This window comes from Hesperophylax consimilis, chromosome 7 (assembly GCF_061612785.1).
Source record: "Hesperophylax consimilis isolate HC1 chromosome 7, BYU_Hcon_1.0, whole genome shotgun sequence".
NCBI lineage: Eukaryota > Metazoa > Arthropoda > Insecta > Trichoptera > Limnephilidae > Hesperophylax > Hesperophylax consimilis.
Window position 1 is genome coordinate 33,861,739 of NC_142842.1, and position 18,851 is coordinate 33,880,589.

Consider the following 18,851-nt stretch of genomic DNA (forward strand, 5'->3'; position numbering starts at 1 on the left):
ATGTATTCTGAATAGAATATTTTTTTAGGAAATATCTTTCCATCATTTTAACAGGATCTTAATAAATCAGTCGTACTCATTTTTCTCCGTGAATAATTGATCGGTAAGAATATTTTTTGTAATATTATAATCGTTATTTCTCGCTAGAGAAATCCTGATTACAAAGTGCATTGTAGGACGAGAGGAACTTACAACATATAGGTGGGGGAGTTAATAGTTACACTTTTACATTGTTTTTTTTAAATAAAAAATATCAATTTCACATACGAAACAGTACAAACATAATCAAAATTATAATTTTCACATACAAAAATAGAAAAAGGGAGGATAAGTTGATAAAACAAGAAGAAACAAACGAAGAACCAGACAGGGATGTACACATAAGCACAAAGCCAAGGTAAGAATTTACAAGAAGGTACTTAATAATAATAAAATTAAATGTGATAAAAAGAATTTTGCATTCTCAGACTATAAAAATATTACCATTCGTTATTTCGGCTACTGGCATTATACCTTGCTCCCTCATTAAAAATTTAGGCGTATTAGATCTATCAAAAAATGTATATGTAAAAATCAGTCATTTTAAATACACGTAGGATAACGAAAGATTTTTTAAATATTTATGTTGAGGGATAAGTAGGATTTATTGGCCCTGTTAGGAGTTCTACCGAGCCGAACCCTTGGATATGAAAATATCTGGAGTCGGTGAATTATTTTCCCATTTGATCTCTGGTGAGTTGACGTGTTGTTTTTGTATTGTTTTGTATTTATTTTGCTTATAAAATGCACTTGCGTAATGTTGATTGACTAGATGATCATTTGTAGAAAAGTGTGTGGAAGGGTTTTGTTTTTCCTATGGGGAAGATTTAACCCGGACATAAAATCGAAAAAATAAAAATTGGATGACTTGTATAGCGCCGTTTTTGTGCAAAATCACCTCAAGGGCGCTGTACAAATTTATAATACATTTCTACAGTGATCTATGTTACTTACCCACTAATATATTGGAAAAAATAGATTAGGCTTGATTATAAATACAGGGGACAGGAAATGAAAGAGAAAGAAACAAGACTAAATACAAAACGACAAGAATTACGTTTTTTCGTTTTTATATGAATATTAAAAAAATATTCCTATAAAGCCTTACTTTCAATTTTTTGAATATTCTGGCTGTTTTTATACATATCTGGAAGAGAGTTATAGAGTGTGTAGGCAATATTGTCATTTGAATTTTATGTGATTTAACACCAGGTGGCATATTTCTCAGGGATATTTGGAAGTCACGTGTGAATGCCCATAAGTCACAAATAATATTAGTGAGCATAATCGAACCACTATGCAACGATTACAATGCAACGATTTTATCTTAAATTTGTTTCGCATATTATAAACAATATATAATTGGAAAATTATTTGTACTTATACCTACCTATTGGAATAAATAAAGTGTTTAATTCCTCAACTAAATCCAGTGATCTTATTGGGATACATTTAAATGAACGTACGTTTCAAATTAAAGGAATACATTTCTAAAAGGATTTGGTTGTAACCGAAAATTGAACTCAAGAGTCTTTACTGACCAAGAGTAACACAACTCTTCCTTCTAAACCAAGACTTGTTTTATTTGTGGTGGCTCAATATGTAATATCTTGTGTAAGAGCTCAACCATAGATGGCACTAAATTAGTCTATTAGATGACCTGTAGATGGCTTTTAGCTGTTGAGTATTGTGGAGACCGAGTGTATGATAAATAAGGTCAGGGTCCATATTATTCTAACCGTCTGCTGAATAAGATATCAGAGCCCATTGTCAATCTATATCATTAAAATTCCAAGTGTTTTGTTGAAGCCGGAGTTTTATTTAATAAGAGAGTTTGTGAGAAAAATCGGAAAACTCGCTGAATTTACAAAAATGAGACATTTTTGATTGGGAGCATCGCTGAATTGATTACACAAACTAGAAATGCTTTCCACGTAGATTTGAATAGAAACCAATGTCGCGACTGACTTACTAACTTTCGTTTCTCTCTTTTACACTTCCCTCATATTATATATCGCCATCACATTCGATCGATATCAAAAACTTTCATAATGATAACGAAACACGTCCATATTACATTTTTAGGTACTTATTTATTCTATGGGCATAGACACTTATTTATTTTTATTTATTTATTGCATCTCATTTTCATTAAACACTTTTTTTTCACATAAAAATCAACCTCACTAGGACTAAGCCTGTATCGAGGTTAACAAAAATTATATTTATTGTATACATTTTCAATGATATATATGGTATATTTTGTATTATGTGTTTTTTCTTTGGTCCTTTAAGATGTAAAAAAACGCTGACAGTGGCAAATTCGCAATTAATTTAATAAATCTTAAATGTTTAAAAATAAAAGTATAAAAAAATTGGGCTCGTCCGGGATTTGAACCCGGGACCTCTCGCACCCAAAGCGAGAATCATACCCCTAGACCAACGAGCCAGATGATTACCACTTATTAATTTTAGAACGCTTTCCATAGATTGAATTAATGCGATAAAATTGCCGATTGAAATGTGTTTTTTTTTTATCTGACAAGTGATTATTGCACACATTGTTTTTTATGGGCTCTACAGACGACTCAATTTGGTTGAGCGGTTGTTATCAATCTGGTTGAGTTATGTGTTGGGTAGGACACGATATCATAATGAGTAACTCAAATACTGAAATGAGGTGTTAAGTGAATTTTTTGTGCATTAGAGACTGTGTGTCCATTTACAATGCATATGTAACATAAATCACAAATTTGAGATAATTTTGAAAAAAAAAATAAAAACATATATTCGAATGTGAGGCATTTACATGCCCCATTAATCCTTCAAGGCTGTTAAAAATGTCCGCAGTCTTGGAAACGATATTGAACAGCGCCAATCCTCGTGTCATGCTATGTCGAGCTAGTACGTCCATTCTGCTATGTGGGATACAAATCAGATCATGGTGCCGTACCTGGCTATAGTTGTTCGGTGCGAACATCTTATTGTATTCCAGGAGGTATGGGTTATCTATTGAATTATAAATGATTTCATACACTGTTACTGCAAGGGCCCAACTCATGACAACTCTGACAGGAGACATTGTAAGTCAGAAAGACATAGAGAAGTGGTAGATAGTTTTAAAAATGTTCATTGCTAGATCTGAAAATGTTAAGAGAAGGGAATGTTTGAAAAATTCCCGGCAGTTCAGATCTAGTTACAATATAATAATGCTAATGCCATTTCGAGCAAAGTGAAGTTTCGATTTCGAGTGGTCTCCTTGCCAACTTATATGGTGAAATGTATTTGAATAAACAATGAAATTTTTGTGAATGAATGTTTAACTTCTGAAATATCAATTTTATTATTTTTTACGTCTAGTATGCACATATAATATTGTTTTCATACCAAATATGCAATTATGTTCTGGTTTTAAACACAAACAATAAATTTGCAAAATGGTTTAGGTAATGTACGAATACGTTTCTCAATTAATATCTGATAAAATTTTATTTTTATTAATATCAAAAAGATATACAAATTACAAATAAATATAATACAGTTATTAATTACATAAAATATGTATTTACCCCCATAAATAATCAGGGCTTGTGTGTATGGGGGGTGTTATTATATTTGTTTAAATTTTATATGATTCAGTTCAAGTGTTCAGAATACCTTTTAAGGTGGCTTTTAAATTCTTTTATATTTTTTCTGGTAATGTGTAAAAAAAATTAACTCCAAGATATTTATGATTGAACTGTCCTATTGTTTTTTTACATTTCGGAGTATGAAGTCTTGACGTTTGTCTAAGATTTATGTGATTTTTAAAGGGTGCAACTTTTTTTAATATTATTTTTTTATAAATTTATAATGGTGCATGGTAGAAGTATAGTGCACTTAATTTTCTTACCTTCAATTGTTTGAATAAAATATCGTACAAATATATTATGGGAAGTTATGAAAGAAAGTATGCTGTTTCTCACAGTACAAAATACCAGCACATTTGTAGAAAACATTTCTAAAATATAATACCAGCAAAATGTGTGAACACTTTATGGTCATAGTGTCAAACACTTAATTAAACAAACAACCCGAAATTATGAGCTGCTAAAAAAAATTGATCTGTAAGTTAGCAAACATATTTAAAGCGAATATTACAATATGAACCAACATTGAATTCAAAATGATGTGCAATTTTAGTAAAAAAATTAATAAAATTCATTCTGAACCCATAAACCAAATTCTTTTTCGCCAGTACAAGATAACAGTATTTTTTACGAGAATTATTGTGGTACTGAAAAGGTTTATGTCATTTTTTTTATATTTCACTACAGTATTACGATAATTTTAATTTTATGTTATATACCTACTTGATATTGTGACTTCATATTTCGCTTCTTTACAACAGTACTACATTTTTTATCGTAACTTTAAAATTTACATTATAACTTTAAAACGCACTTTACCCCCTTATCAGTTACAACAGTAAACATAACCTTAAAAAACAAACTTCTCATTAACAACCCAACTCCCTTATGGGCTACATCAAACAAAAAGGCTAGAATCATTCCGCTCTGGTTCGTAAGGAATAGCAAAACACTGGCTCAAATATTCTTCCGCCCCGAAAACATAATAGATTTAACCAAAACCTTTTAATCCAAATATAAATAATATAATCCAAATAATAACTAGAATCAAACCCGAATCCCCCCGTCTCCAACCTCGGCCGCTTGACCCCAGCACCGACCCCATCCGTCTCCCGAATTCAATTTTATACCCTCCCTCACCGCAGTGAGCAGGTTTATATATAATATTGGCATAAACACAAAAAATCGTATATTTCGCTATAAACATTTTCATATAAGTGATATATATATATATACAAAAAAGCGCTACAATAGCAAAGGGCAGGCCGCTCAGCGGGTGGAAAAGATTATCTCCTCATATATGCACCACTACCCCCAGTTGACGCAGAAAGAGGGAGAAATGTTTCCATAAAGTTTCTGTGTCATATTTTTTTTACAATACGATAAATATAACTTGCTTGATGCTGTGTTTTATTTTTTCATAATATTTAAAAGGAACATTTATATTCTTAGTTTATAAGTACATTTTTGTTATATTACCAATACGCTGACAGTGACTTACTGGGTTTCCTTTACTTTCCTTAGTTTTAAATTTTATTCAAATTTTTATAAATGTAAGAAATAAACTAAATGGAAACACTACAGAGCTCATTTATAAAACTATAGTTTCTCCACATTTAGATTATTGCTCTACTATTTTATATTTGGCCAATGAAGGAAATTCGAACAAACTAGATGTTATACAGAATAGAGCTATGAGATGTATACTGGGAAATTATTAATCAAATGAGAGAGCACCTAAATTGGATTTCAATAAAAAAGAGACTGTTATTTAATGTGTTAATTTTTGTCCATAAAGTTATGAACAACCAAATGCCAAAATATTTTAAGGATGAAATTGTTTTTAATAGAGATGTTCATAATTACGAAACCAGAAATTTAAATAGAATAAGATTGCCACATATGAAGAAGTCAAAATCACAGAACTGCCTAATGTACAAAGGACTAAAGATGTATGATGAAATGCCTGAAAGTCTGCAGAAAGAATGTATTTAAAAAGAAATGTTATGTTTATTGTAAACATATTTAAAGTTACAAAATGAAATATTATCTTGTTAATATTAGTTTATATTCTAAAGCAAGGCTGCCCAACCTTTTTAACAGTTGGGCCAAATTGACGATTTTGAATCACTGGCGGGCCACTGAATACCTGACGGTTCCTATTTCCATGGGGGGGGGGGGGTTGTTATAGAATTTCTATAAAACATGATTCCCCACAAAAAAAATCAAAATGAGTGCTCCCCACAAAATATTTTGAAATCCATGGGGGGGGGGGTGGTTGTTACGGAACTTCGCTGAGAAAAAATTCCGCGCACCCAAAAACATCATATGTGATTCCCACAACAATTTTTCGAATTCCATGGGGGGGGCGGTGGCTACAAGTTTCCATTTCGGACGCAAAAAATATTATATCAAAAACCGGTGTATTTTTGTTTAAAACGTAAGTTCAACAGGTTACATTTTTTCGTCGCTGATTTTCGTTCTGAGTAGCCTAAATAGCGATTGTTTGTTTTACCGCGGGCCCGCGACACTTTTTCAAATTGGCGGATTGGCGGGTTTTTTGAAAATGGTTCACGCGGGCCACTTATAATTCGTTCGCGGGCCACTTTGTGGCCCGCGGGCCTGGGGTTGGGCAGCCTTGTTCTAAAGTATAAACTAACTCTATAAAAATAAAAAATAAACCTAAAAATGTAAATATATGTTGTAAAATTATTAGGAATAATAGAGAAAAAAATAATATGTTCTTAATCAATATGCGAAATCGCTAAGTACCTACCTGCTCTTCCTCTATAACTTCTCTCCAGTGGCGGTTTTCTGTAGTTCTTTTCTTTTGAGCAGTCAAATCCCAGGAAGACAATAATATATTTTTTAAATCTTAATAAATAAAAATCACTTGTCACTGTATTCGAACACGCTAATCGCCGTAGCCGCCCAGCCGATTTCAATGAAGTTTTGTAAATGTGTATGGTTGGTTCCAGCTTGAAATATTTGATAGTTTTGTACCCGATAGGTAACGCCGTTTCCGAGACCCAAAAAAAATATGTATTTTAGAGAACTCATCAAAAATACATAAAACCACAATTTTTTACTTCCCTACATAGAAAGCGGTCTGTGGCAGGACAACGTCTTATATTATTAAATGAATTCCAAATGGTTGAATTAAATTCTAAATGATTTCTAATCTTCTTATTATATAAAAAAAATTCAACCTGCGTATGTTTGTGCTCGCAAAACTCGAAAAGTAGTCGACCGATAACGCTGAAAATTTTAACGTTTGTAGTTATTAGTGCCAAGAGTGATTTTAGAGAGTTGTATCGTATTAGAGTCGATGTAATGTAGTTTTTCATTAGTAACATTATGTTATACAGTAGTGAATTGTAGAAAAAGTCGGAGACGCCTAAGATAGACATTAACAATAGAGAATCATTGCGGGGGATCCACTAGTATAATTATAATTTTAGCTCACTTATAACGTCACGTTATTCAAATTCCGTGATAAAAATCAGCCCGTACGTGTTAATACTTGTCAAGGCTGAGTTTGAAATAAATCCCATGCGTGCTTTGTTCAGCCACTATGATTCTTTTGTATGAAATAGTTCATACAAAACATACTTGTGGCGCTCCAACCGTAAACCGTGCGAATCTTTATCTGTTAGTTGGCCGGTGCGATTATGTGATAAATTTGTTTGAACCAAATTTCGACGGTGTCTTAAGTTGTTTTTAAAATAAGTTTATTATTACCGAAGACGTTACTTTTGTATACAGAAAAAACAAACGGTTTCTTGCGTGGATTGTGATTTTCGTATTTTTAATATTTTTGTAATAATCTTCGATATTATATTCATCGAATCGCCAAATTGTACAGGTCTCTAATTTATGGTGTGGTGATAAGTTGAAATTCCTTTTTATCTACGGAAAAATATGTACAGTTATGAAAAATCCAACATTAGGATTTATGGATTTGTCAATTTGGGAGGCGAATCACTTATTGAATAACCAACACTTTAATATATCACCCCAAGCGGTTCGTTACGTTTGGTGACTTAGCTGGAGTTCCCGGGTTCATAAGGTGAGGTTGGTCTGGATCTTGGTGGCGAATACGTCTGCTCATCAACTGCGTACCGGGCCGGATCAGGAGACACTGGTGGAGGGAGACCCTTTGACCTCTCCAACAGTACTATATCGACCCATCGCCTTGCAGCGCAATGGGATAAAAGGAATTAGATGTCCTTTACTAACAGATACATTGACCCTCAGATTCCTATTTTCCCCACCCTTTATATCTGTTTCCTTCTCATCTCTTCCTCTGCTTTGTGTCATCAAAAATACCCTTTACACAGCATGCCCAAACTTAACAAAGGTCATTTTTTTCTCAGGGCCATCTGTATGGATATAATGTAAAAAAAACTTATTATTTAAAAACTAATTTTGTCCTCACTTTATTAATCTCCGATTGAACTCCCAATGAGACGCCACGAACCTCCGCCGTATCTAAATATCCCTTTATCCACCCCCTCCCCTAAATCTCAGTGACACAAGTCGTGAACCCCCCAACTCCTGAAAGCTCCTCTTGTCCACATCCTCATCTCCCTGAAGAGTCCCGGGTAGCAACAGAAAAGAGAGGAGGAAGATGTTTACCTTTAATTCAAACGCTCAATCTGACAGAACCAATATTTGCTTTCGGTTGTACCGCGGGGCTATTATATTAGGAGAGAACCATTAGGAACGTTCCTACCAAAATACCTTCGTATACTACTGAACTGGATATTGGAAAGGTATTTCGCACGTTTGGGGCTGTAATGTTTATTTAATAAGGGTATTCATTTTTTGTTAAAGGCCCGAACGGGAGATAATGTAGGGTTTATTTCAGTGAATCGCTTTTTTTACGCCTAGACGTTTATTTACGTCATTATTTGAACTGCTTTTCATTATCTAAGGAATCACGTATGTAGGGCTTGATCCTGATACTTGTGTAAAGGATACACTTATAAATAGATGATGAATAAATACAAGACAATATAAGTCTGGCGAATCACGACAAACAGCAGTGAAGGATAGAAGTGAGAGATAGAGAAAGAATTAAAGAGAATTGAATGGGTTGATTGAGTTGACACTGTCAATACATAATAGGTCTAGTTTGGGGTCTTACCGACCGCCGAGTTCATTTTCAATGGGACTGCCCAGCAAAAGCGATTTAGTTGTCTTCATAACCTTTTACACTTACAAAATTTATTTTAAATCTCCTTTTTTGTCTTTTACATTATCTCTTGTTTATCTTCTATTTTCAGATTGCGACTTCTGTAATATACAACTAACTATGTAAGTACTTGCATACTGCTTGCAGGGACATTGGAGGGTCTAACGTCGTTAAAAAAATGAAGTTTCGTTAAAATATAATAAATAGAGTCTTGACTTGTGCGTTTTCAAAATTTAAAAGATATTTTAAAATAGAAGTATGACAGTAAAAAAACTTTCACTTTTTTCTTCCCTTTGGAATTTTTTCTTTCATATTTTTCTCTAGTGACTTACTTCGTCCTATTTATATATTGTGTATCATTAATGTGAATCCTATCATTCACACTCTCCCTACACTACGAGTTACAAAAAATGTTAGCGTAAAAAGCCGATTTAGAGAAAATACATGAATTATTACTAGGTTAAAGTAATTAATTTGTAAGTTCCTAGGAAGCTTTGGCAACATCAAACCGCATCAGATGCAGTCACAGCCACCGCCCTCAGTACCGATGCACAAATATGGACCGAAGGGCCCTGCATGTGCAAATGCGGACAAGTTTAAACCGCAAAGCGCATTGTTGAAGAATATCCACTCTTCGAGTTCCCGGAGATGTGTCTATGGTGGTCAACCTAACGTCGGATGCAATGGAGCAAGTAGTGTTTACCAAGCACTGAACAAATATCTCCTAGAAATGCGATCTATACCAATATTTTTTATAAGACCATTCTCTCCTAAACAAAAGACTAAGGACGGGTTGTTTCGGAGAATTTGAACAATTCATCATATTCCAACGTTCATTTTCGGCTTCTGTGAAAGTCTTATTTAAGTTGCGTTATTATATCAGCATAGGCCAGTTCCTTGAAAGAACAATAATAATAATAGAACTTGAAAAAAAATAATTACATAACTATCTAACTAACCATCAGAGAAAAATAAGTATTGCTGAATTATAAGAAAAAAGTGAAAAATGAGTATTGATGATTTATTAAAATCCTGTTATAAACGGGATTGCAGACCATTTCCTTATAAACTTTTAGTAAATTCATAATATTTCGGAGCACGTCTTCATGCACCTGCGTTAGTCCTGATTTTATAAAATGACGAAAAGCGAAAATATTAGAATTTTTCGGAATACGTGTTCCGACGTCGCAATAAACATTCTTTTTTTACTGAAAGTTTATTAGGAAACCTGCAAAATCATTCGTTAAGGGCCTGCAATCCCGTTTTTAACCTATTACGAATAATTTGATGAGATTAATAATAAATTAGCAATATTTTTATCAAACATCTCGGTCTTGTCACACACTCCTTGCTTCATTCACTTATTCTGACTCTTGACATGGCCCGAGTTAATTATTTGTCTCACTCGATCGTGTCATCTTTTTCTGGGGGGTCCCCGACTTATGCTACCATAAACGTTACCATTCTAAAATCACGCTTATATTATTTGCCAATCATTATTTACAAATCTCCATCATTTTTCTCATGATATACATGGTTTTACCAGGGATCTCAATTCTACAGCATTCAGTCTACTTCCATCTTTCCTCTGCCAGTTCCATGCCTCACTACCATACATCAGGGTAGGAATCAGCACTCTTTTGTGGACTGTTAGCTTCCCTTATTTGTACATTTTTGCTAGCGCTAACCGCATTCAGTCACATATTCAACACCCTACGAGATGTAGACATTTTCAATAGTACTGGTGTCGTGAAATTGTCACATGTCGCAGTTGAGACCACAAAATTGCCAGATTCGAGATGCTCTACTAGTAAGTTGAATGGAAAGAATACTAAATTAACAAATTATGTTCCGCGGTCTCTTTCATATCACACATCAATCATTTATGTCTGATGTATTAATTTACGCTGAGCATACTGTGAGTTTGTAAGGTGGGTTTTGACATTTTCTTCTAGCAACAATTATTCCACTCATGGTGACATTTGATACGATAGGTACATTGAGTAGGTATAACATTTGCAGGATTTGATACTGAGGATTCCTATCCATAAATTCTGCGAATACACACCTATGTGCTTTCGTATATACTGTGCAAACATGTACCTTGAAAATAAATTCATAAATTCAAACTGTCTGAAGTTATGATAACATTATAATGCGAAAAATGTATGTAGATTTTTTTATATGAAACCGCACAAGAGCTCACAACCGTTTGGAGCCAGTAAGACTATGGAATCCCACATTGGAGTATGTTGCGAGCAGAGATGTGCTTTATTTCAAATAAATCCATTTAAAATGGAAATGCAAAATGGGTATTTTCCATTTTGCATTTTAAATGCTTTTCTAAAAACCATTTTGCATTTTACATTTTAAATGCTTTTCTCAATGCATTTTCCATTTTAAATGCTTTTTTTGCAACATTCTTCCTACTATCTCCACTCATCTTTTTTTCATAAGCCCCAAATATCAGTCGGTCCTCAACCTCGCTATGAGAGATAATTTACATTTGTCAAGTTGCTCCCTGGTAGAAGCCCTGGCAATTGAGTGATACCATTACAAAAAATACTGATTGAAACACTGAACATGGGGCCATGACGCTGTAATATTAAATGTTAGATATCAGTTTCTATGTTTTTACGTTGGCAACATTAGTCCCGCGCAAAATTGTTGTGGTTTCATAATCTGTAGTCGTAGTGTTTTTGGATTTACCATCATGTAATATGTTTGTTCTACATTGATGTCCATTATTAAATGACAAAATTGTTTAAAAATTCTATAATTATTTTAATTGTTTGACCTGAGAAACCATTTTGCATTTTCAATTCATTTTGAAAATATGTATTTTGCATTTTGCATTTGAAATGCTTTTCTAAAAACCATTTTGCATTTTCAAATGGAAAAGTTTTGACCCATTTCCATTTTGCATTTCAAATGGTTTTGGGTACCCATTTTGCACATCTCTGGTTTCGAGGTTGATGGAAATAAGGAAGGGAAAAAGACGGTATAGATGAAGTCGGGAAAGTAAATGGCTATTCAGATCTGGTCACCAAACACGGCTAAAGCCATTTCAACGTTTCACTTCTGAATCTGAGAATATCTTCCACTCTGGAACGTAAATATTAATTTCCCTTTTTCACTGTTCTTGTGATACCATATTGTTTACTTTTCAATTTGTTTTATATTTTAATCTGTCAAAAAAACAACTGAATCCGTTGTTTTTTTTTTTTTGTAAAAAGAAAGACAAACATTCCCGGGTTACGAATAACCTGACAATATTTGAAAATCTCCTACTACCACTACAGTAAGCTAAAAATGTTGCTTGTGTTGTGATGGAGAACTTAACCAGCCGAAGAATTGAACACACTACGCCTGGGTGGGACTCAAACGCGATGTCAACTCGGCCACCGACCGGTCAAAGATTAAATTCTCGTGAAATTGGGGATCGGGAGTTATCAATAAATAGAATAAGAGACGTATATTTAAACTTTATTATAACACGCAAACAATAGTTTTAATTTTACAGAAGAAGTAGATCACTAACAGAAGTAAAAAATGTACCCAATTTATACAAATTAAGGCGAAGCTTAGTGCTAAATCACTATTTTGATCAATCTTTATAACGAATTGGCGTACATTATGAATACCAAAAAATATGATTTAGATAAATTAAAGGTTTTCCTATCGTTTTGTTTGAGTAAAATACAAATAAAAAAATAGATTACTCAATTAAAAATATAAATGTAAACTACTAAAAAGAACATGTTCTCAATAGAAATGTATGAACGCGTAAATGAAACAAATTTTAAAAAAATACAATGTTATAGCTAAAATTATCTGTGACAGTTTTTGAATTGTTAAACTTTTTCGCTTTCTTACAAAATTAAATACAAAATAAATATAAACCTGTTTTTTGCTTGAAATCGAACGTTTCTTGACTCCGTTTGTAAAGCGATTTTAATGCCTATTACCTACAATATACGGTATAATATTAATATACGCATTTTTGGCTTGTAGCTTCCTCTTAATGCGTCTATCTTTTTTTTAACTAATTTATCGAACCTTGACTCGTGTTTGAGACACAGAGTATGAAGTCTTCAGTTTTTTAAAAACAGGACGCAGGACCGTGAAAGGAAGAGTGGTCACGGTCGCTATTATCAGCAACGAGGCAACGTTTCTACTTCCCCATCTTTCCCTTCCCACAACCTTCAGCTTACCAACATAACACCATTCAGGATGCCATGGTCTATGTGTCACCATAACTCTGGTGCGGTATTCATGTAAAATAATATAATTTTAAAAAGAAGAAACAACTCTAAAAGCTGTGTGAAGAGAGACTAGAAAAACTGTCAACGGACATGTGATTCGCCCTCTAATTTTATTATTAGCATAAAATGATTGAAACGGGCAAATTAAATTATAAACAGAATGATAACCTTTGCTACATTTCCTTCCGACCTCGAACTTTTGAAAAATTTACTAAATACGTGCCCGCAATCGCTTGTTGGTTGTCCGCGCGTGCGTCGGGGAGGGAACAGGCAACTGCGGGTGCTGTAATTATTATTCTAGGCTAGTGAAACACCCAAATCCAATTATTAACCCTGCGATATTTCAAAGGTGGGATATTCACGGATCGAGCTTAAATCCAAGTCGAAACAGGGTTGCGATCAAATGTCAATGTGGATTCAAAACATCGATAATTACGTTGTTTTCGATGGTTTCTGATCAACAATTTTTATTGCATTGTACACAACAAAACAACTTACTGATAAAATATATTAAGAATCTCTTCAAATTATTCTTAATCCTGTTAAAAACAGACCTGATAAACTTTTACTAAAATACCAATGTTTTGTGACGATGTTGGAACAAAACTTTTTCGCATTTCGTCACTATATTTTAACTCATACAAACGCCGGTGAATGAACACGTGTTTTGATATTATTATGAATTCACTAAAATTTTCAGTTAGCGGCCTGCAATCCCGTTTTCAACCTTATTACATATTAATAAAATAATACATATAAAACAGCAAAACTCATTTTTCTTTGCGTATGTACAATTTATGCAACCTAAACATATAAGATGCAATATAGAAACCTCAGAAGTTGTATTACATCCAGGGATTTCCAGGACGTCAAGATAATTGTTGCATTTTGTATGATATTTCAATATTTTCTTCTTATGATTTAACGCCAAGCAGCGAGACGTTCGTAGAAGAACAATGCAAATACTTGACAAATTACTTTTACTATTACTTGTACAACGTTGACAGTGTTGAAATATATTTTTTTTAATTGCCATACATTAAATTATTAAATATTATTAGATAATACCACAAAATAAAATACCATTATGAATTGATATGAAATGTTGCTTGAAATGACTTCAGCCTTGTATTAGTGAACAGCGCTGAAAAGCTAAATAATAACTTACTTACTAACCAAAATTACTCTTTTTGATTTCCTCACCTTTCCCTTGCTTCTCCAGTTGAGCAATATTCCTCATATTGGGAATCTCCCTCATATTAGACCCACTGGCTCCGGACAAAACCTTAATTATAATAAAATCTGGCGCAAAAGTCAATATCGTCCCCTGATCGGTAGATACTCTCAATTAGAATATTTGTAACAGTTTGTACAGGGCTAACAGATTCTTCAATATCAATCAGCTGCTTGCCTTATACAAATCTCAAGTACGCCCAACAATTGAATTTGAGAGCCACCTCTCGGCTAGAGCCCCACAATACTTGCAAAGTAGGGCGGTCTGTCAGATTGTCAATCCATTGTTGACAGACCGATTGTCATCTCTAAATCACAGACGCATGCTGAGTCTGTTCTACAGGTACTTTAATGGAGTCTGTTCTAAGGAGCTAACAGCATTGATTTCCTGTGGACCGGTGAACGTGAAACTCGAATAAACGAGCGGAATACCCGTTCATATTTGATGTTAGCTTCATGAGAACGGGCCGTTTCTTCGACTCGTTTTTGTGTAAGACGGCTCGTATGTGGAACGAGCTACCGGCATTTTTTTCCTCCTACGTATAATCTGGGTCTCTTAAAGACCCGCATTAGTAAAGTCTTTCCTACAGCCCCTCAACGCTGCTCAACCGGGTAGCGACTTAGCTCCCCTATCTTTACACTGTACAGACAGGTGTGCTCTTGTGAGGTGTTACAATAAAAAATAAATAAAAAAATTCATTTGTGCATTTCATTATATATTTATATTATTTTTTTTAGGTTCTTTAAAACATCCAATCGGGCGTAATAAAGATTTATTAATTACAAACGTGCCTCACAACAAACTGTTCATATTCATATTTACAATCATTTTACAAAATTACTTTAACTACATTATTATATTTCATATCAAATTTATAATACACTATCACTGCACTACACTGTACAACTTTTGGTACATCATTATGATTTTTCATACTTCTCCGTGTGCATCTTTTTCTGTAAAGCACCTAATCTGGCGTAATAACGGTTTGCTAAATACAAATATGCTTTACAACAAACTAATTATTTGTATTAATATCAACTAAGTTACTACACATTACTCTGTAACTAGTTTCATAGTATAAAGTATGTGTATTTAATAAAATTATTGACCTCGTTTGTACAACAAAACTTGTTGATAACTTGTATTGTTCAAAAAATATTTTTTTGTTAATGGCGTTTTATGTCATCATGGCTTTCACATTTGTGAAGAAAACACAAGCAGAATAGACGTTGACAATCGAAGAACAGGGAATAATTGCGTTTTAAATCTTATTTTTATTTACAAAATTTCTACCTTAATGGTAAAATCGGTAACTTTGTTCAACGCTAATGACTAGATATTATTTCGGCCGAACATAGTAGGTAGTTTATCCGATGCTTTTATTAAAACAACATTAAATTTCCAAAGCCATGTTAATCAATCATTGGGTTGTAGGTAAATCGATATTAGATAGATATTATTTTTTTAAAAACATTAACATCCCTCAAAACAACAAAAACACCCAACTTCAAACTATTTCAGTTCTTCCGGTCATAGACAATGTAAGCCAGATAGAAGGTGTTGAGGTGTAGGAAATGCAGAGGCATCAAATAATATCTAGTCTATATTAGCGAAGGGAGAAAGGACATGGACAATTATATATATGGACTATATAATGCCAAATATCCTGCCCGAGAACAATTCAAACCTTCGTCCGTCGGCCCTGAGGGGATTCAAGTCACTCGGAATGGTTTTCGAGCGATTAATTCTGCCTTTGTCAATTAAGTATCGCCATGTATTGTTATCATAAACCGAAATATTGTAAAAGACAGATTGCCGTAAAATAGATTCGAGGAAATCCTAACTTGGAAATTTACTGTAACCAAGTAAATTGGACACATTTATCAACTTATTGTTTATTTTCTACTTTAAAATTTAATTGTGAATAATAAAATAAGGTTAATTTAATTACTAAGCGCAGTTTTGTGATAGTTCGCCTCGAGTACTTGATTGAAATAATTATTAAAGGCAGTATTGTTTCTCCTCATTCGATAAGAAAATGAATAAATATACGAGTACATGACAACACTCTAAAATGTACAGAAGGTAATCTATGTGCGTCGATTAAAGGTAAATTCTTCGAAAATCAATTCTTCGAAATCAATTTACCAAATCAATTGTTTGAAAGATTTTTTTTAAATGGCAGTTCGAAATACACATTTTTGAAGTCTCAAGTTGTAGAATAGCAATTTTTCTGCATAAACATTCGGTGATATCCCTAAAATGCGCAGAACGCTGTGCATATGGTCTGTAACTGCTAGTCCGGTTACTTAAGTATGGATGGCAATATTTTGCCCCAAGAAGCACAGCCTATTATATACCATTTTGAAGACACATGGGTTGGGCGCCCACAGCGTCATGGTCGTGATTTCGTGACATGGGCCAAAATTTGCACTAAAAATGTGGAACTGTTTTGATGGTGTTCTGCTTGGGCTTCCAAAGACTAACAACATGGAACGGTGGTACAGAGGCTCGTCTAGACAAAGTCTCGGCACATCTTCCAGACATCCAAGACAACGGCCAAACAGGATCTCCTCTAAAGAAGAAGTACGAAGACAGTGCAGAGAGCCAAATTCAACCGCAGGTCTGTCCAATGTACTAGGGCCGTGCGTCGTATATTTTTGTGCACGTCTGCTTCACTTACGTCGTTAAGATTCTGGCTATAATTTAGGGTATTGTCTTGTCTCAACAGTCCAGATCTGAAACGAAACAATTGTTCGTTTGTTTAATATTTTTCAAATATGGCTGTTAAAAAAATCCCCCAAAAAAACATTGGTCAGGGCCGGCCCTAGACCAAACGGCGCCTGGCGCCTCAAGGAAATCTCAAGGGCTCAATGTTAGGTGTAAGGTATTACCGGTGTCTTGGCTCCTTAGTTCCTTTGCAAGTCGGTGCCCGGAGCGGACTGCTCCAATTGCGCCTGCATGACCGGCTCTGATAAGTGATGGTGGTAATACAATAATAAAAGTAATATGAAAACCAAATACAATTATAAACATACATGTAGTTAAACCAATAACAGTATAAAAACAAAAATAATAATCACTCGACATCTCCGCCCCACCATTTGGGCAGCCGTTTATTCATCGGTGGCTGGGGATTGGAGTTCCTCGCTTTTGTAGACAAATTCGGAGACGTCATGTTGGAAACAGCAAACTGTAAGAAATCTGCCTCTCCAGTCCTCAAGATCAGTCCTGTCGAGTCCATTTCTCAAGTCCAGTCCTCTTCCTATACTTATGTCCTTCAGAGTTATCGCAATGTCAGCTTTGATCGATAATAGGGATAAAGGCGGAATATAATGAAACTAATATTAACAATAATTCAAATCATGGGCGAAACCGGATAATAAATCAAGTAAATAATAGGGCTTCTCTCAACTTTAGATACAAAAACAATAATTTTCCAGTCCTCTTCCTATACTTATGTCCTTCAGAGTTATCGCAATGTCAGCTTTGATCGATAATAGGGATAAAGGCGGAATATAATGAAACTAATATTAACAATAATTCAAATCATGGGCGAAACCGGATAATAAATCAAGTAAATAATAGGGCTTCTCTCAACTTTAGATACAAAAAACAATAATTTTGTATTAAGCTATTAATAATATTGGTATCAGATATATTATTCAGAATGATTTCATTAATTTTTCATGAAAAATCGCCTACCAACTACGATACGGATTTTTTAATTATAACAAGAACGCAATCTTTCATAATTTCAGTTTTCCGTGAAGAGTTAATACCTGAAATGATCGCATGGCGTCGCCTGCCACCACGTGAACGTAGTGGAAATAAATTACCTCGGCTTTTTAGCTCGGACCCACACCACTCCAAAGCAGGGTTGTTTTTCCTCTAGCTTCGGAAAGCCGCCCACAGATGGCTCTGACCTCCGGGTTTTATGGCCCGCTTGGCTTACAGATGTGATTTATGTGCCGAAGTTAGTGTTCCGCAGGATAATTAATCGGTTTAGTGGAATCATGAAGCAGCTTCCTCTCAGTAACAGAGTGCTGTTTGGAGCAAAGTTAATGCTGGAGCCTTGGGGTTAAAGCGGACTGCAATTGCAATTAGCATGCAAAACGGACAGTGCTAAATAGCACACAAAACAATCATAATTATTCATCTCCTTCAAGGAAGCTGTTATCAAATTGATCTTAAATTAGAAAGAATAATTACACCTTTCCAGTTTTCTATCCGGATACCCAAATTAAATGGTTTTTTAGTAATATTCATTTCAAATTCCATTATCTTCCAGGAATTAAAATTATTACTATTTTAAAATGTCTAGTATCCGGAGCCTTGGGGTTAGAGCGGACTGCAATTGCAATTAGCATGCCAAACGGGCAGTGCTAAATAGCACACAAAACAATCATAATTATTCATCTCCTTCAAGGAAGCTGTTATCAAATTGATCTTAAATTAGAAAGAATAGTTACACCTTTCCAGTT

General features: G+C 34.2%; 1 non-coding gene across 1 annotated transcript; it reads right to left on the reverse strand.

Moving 5' to 3' along the window:
• Positions 1-2,416: 2,416 nt before the first annotated feature.
• Positions 2,417-2,488, reverse strand: TRNAP-UGG (transfer RNA proline (anticodon UGG)). Its single transcript has one exon. It is a non-coding gene; the product is annotated as a tRNA-Pro (tRNA).
• Between the last annotated feature and the right edge of the window lie 16,363 nt (positions 2,489-18,851).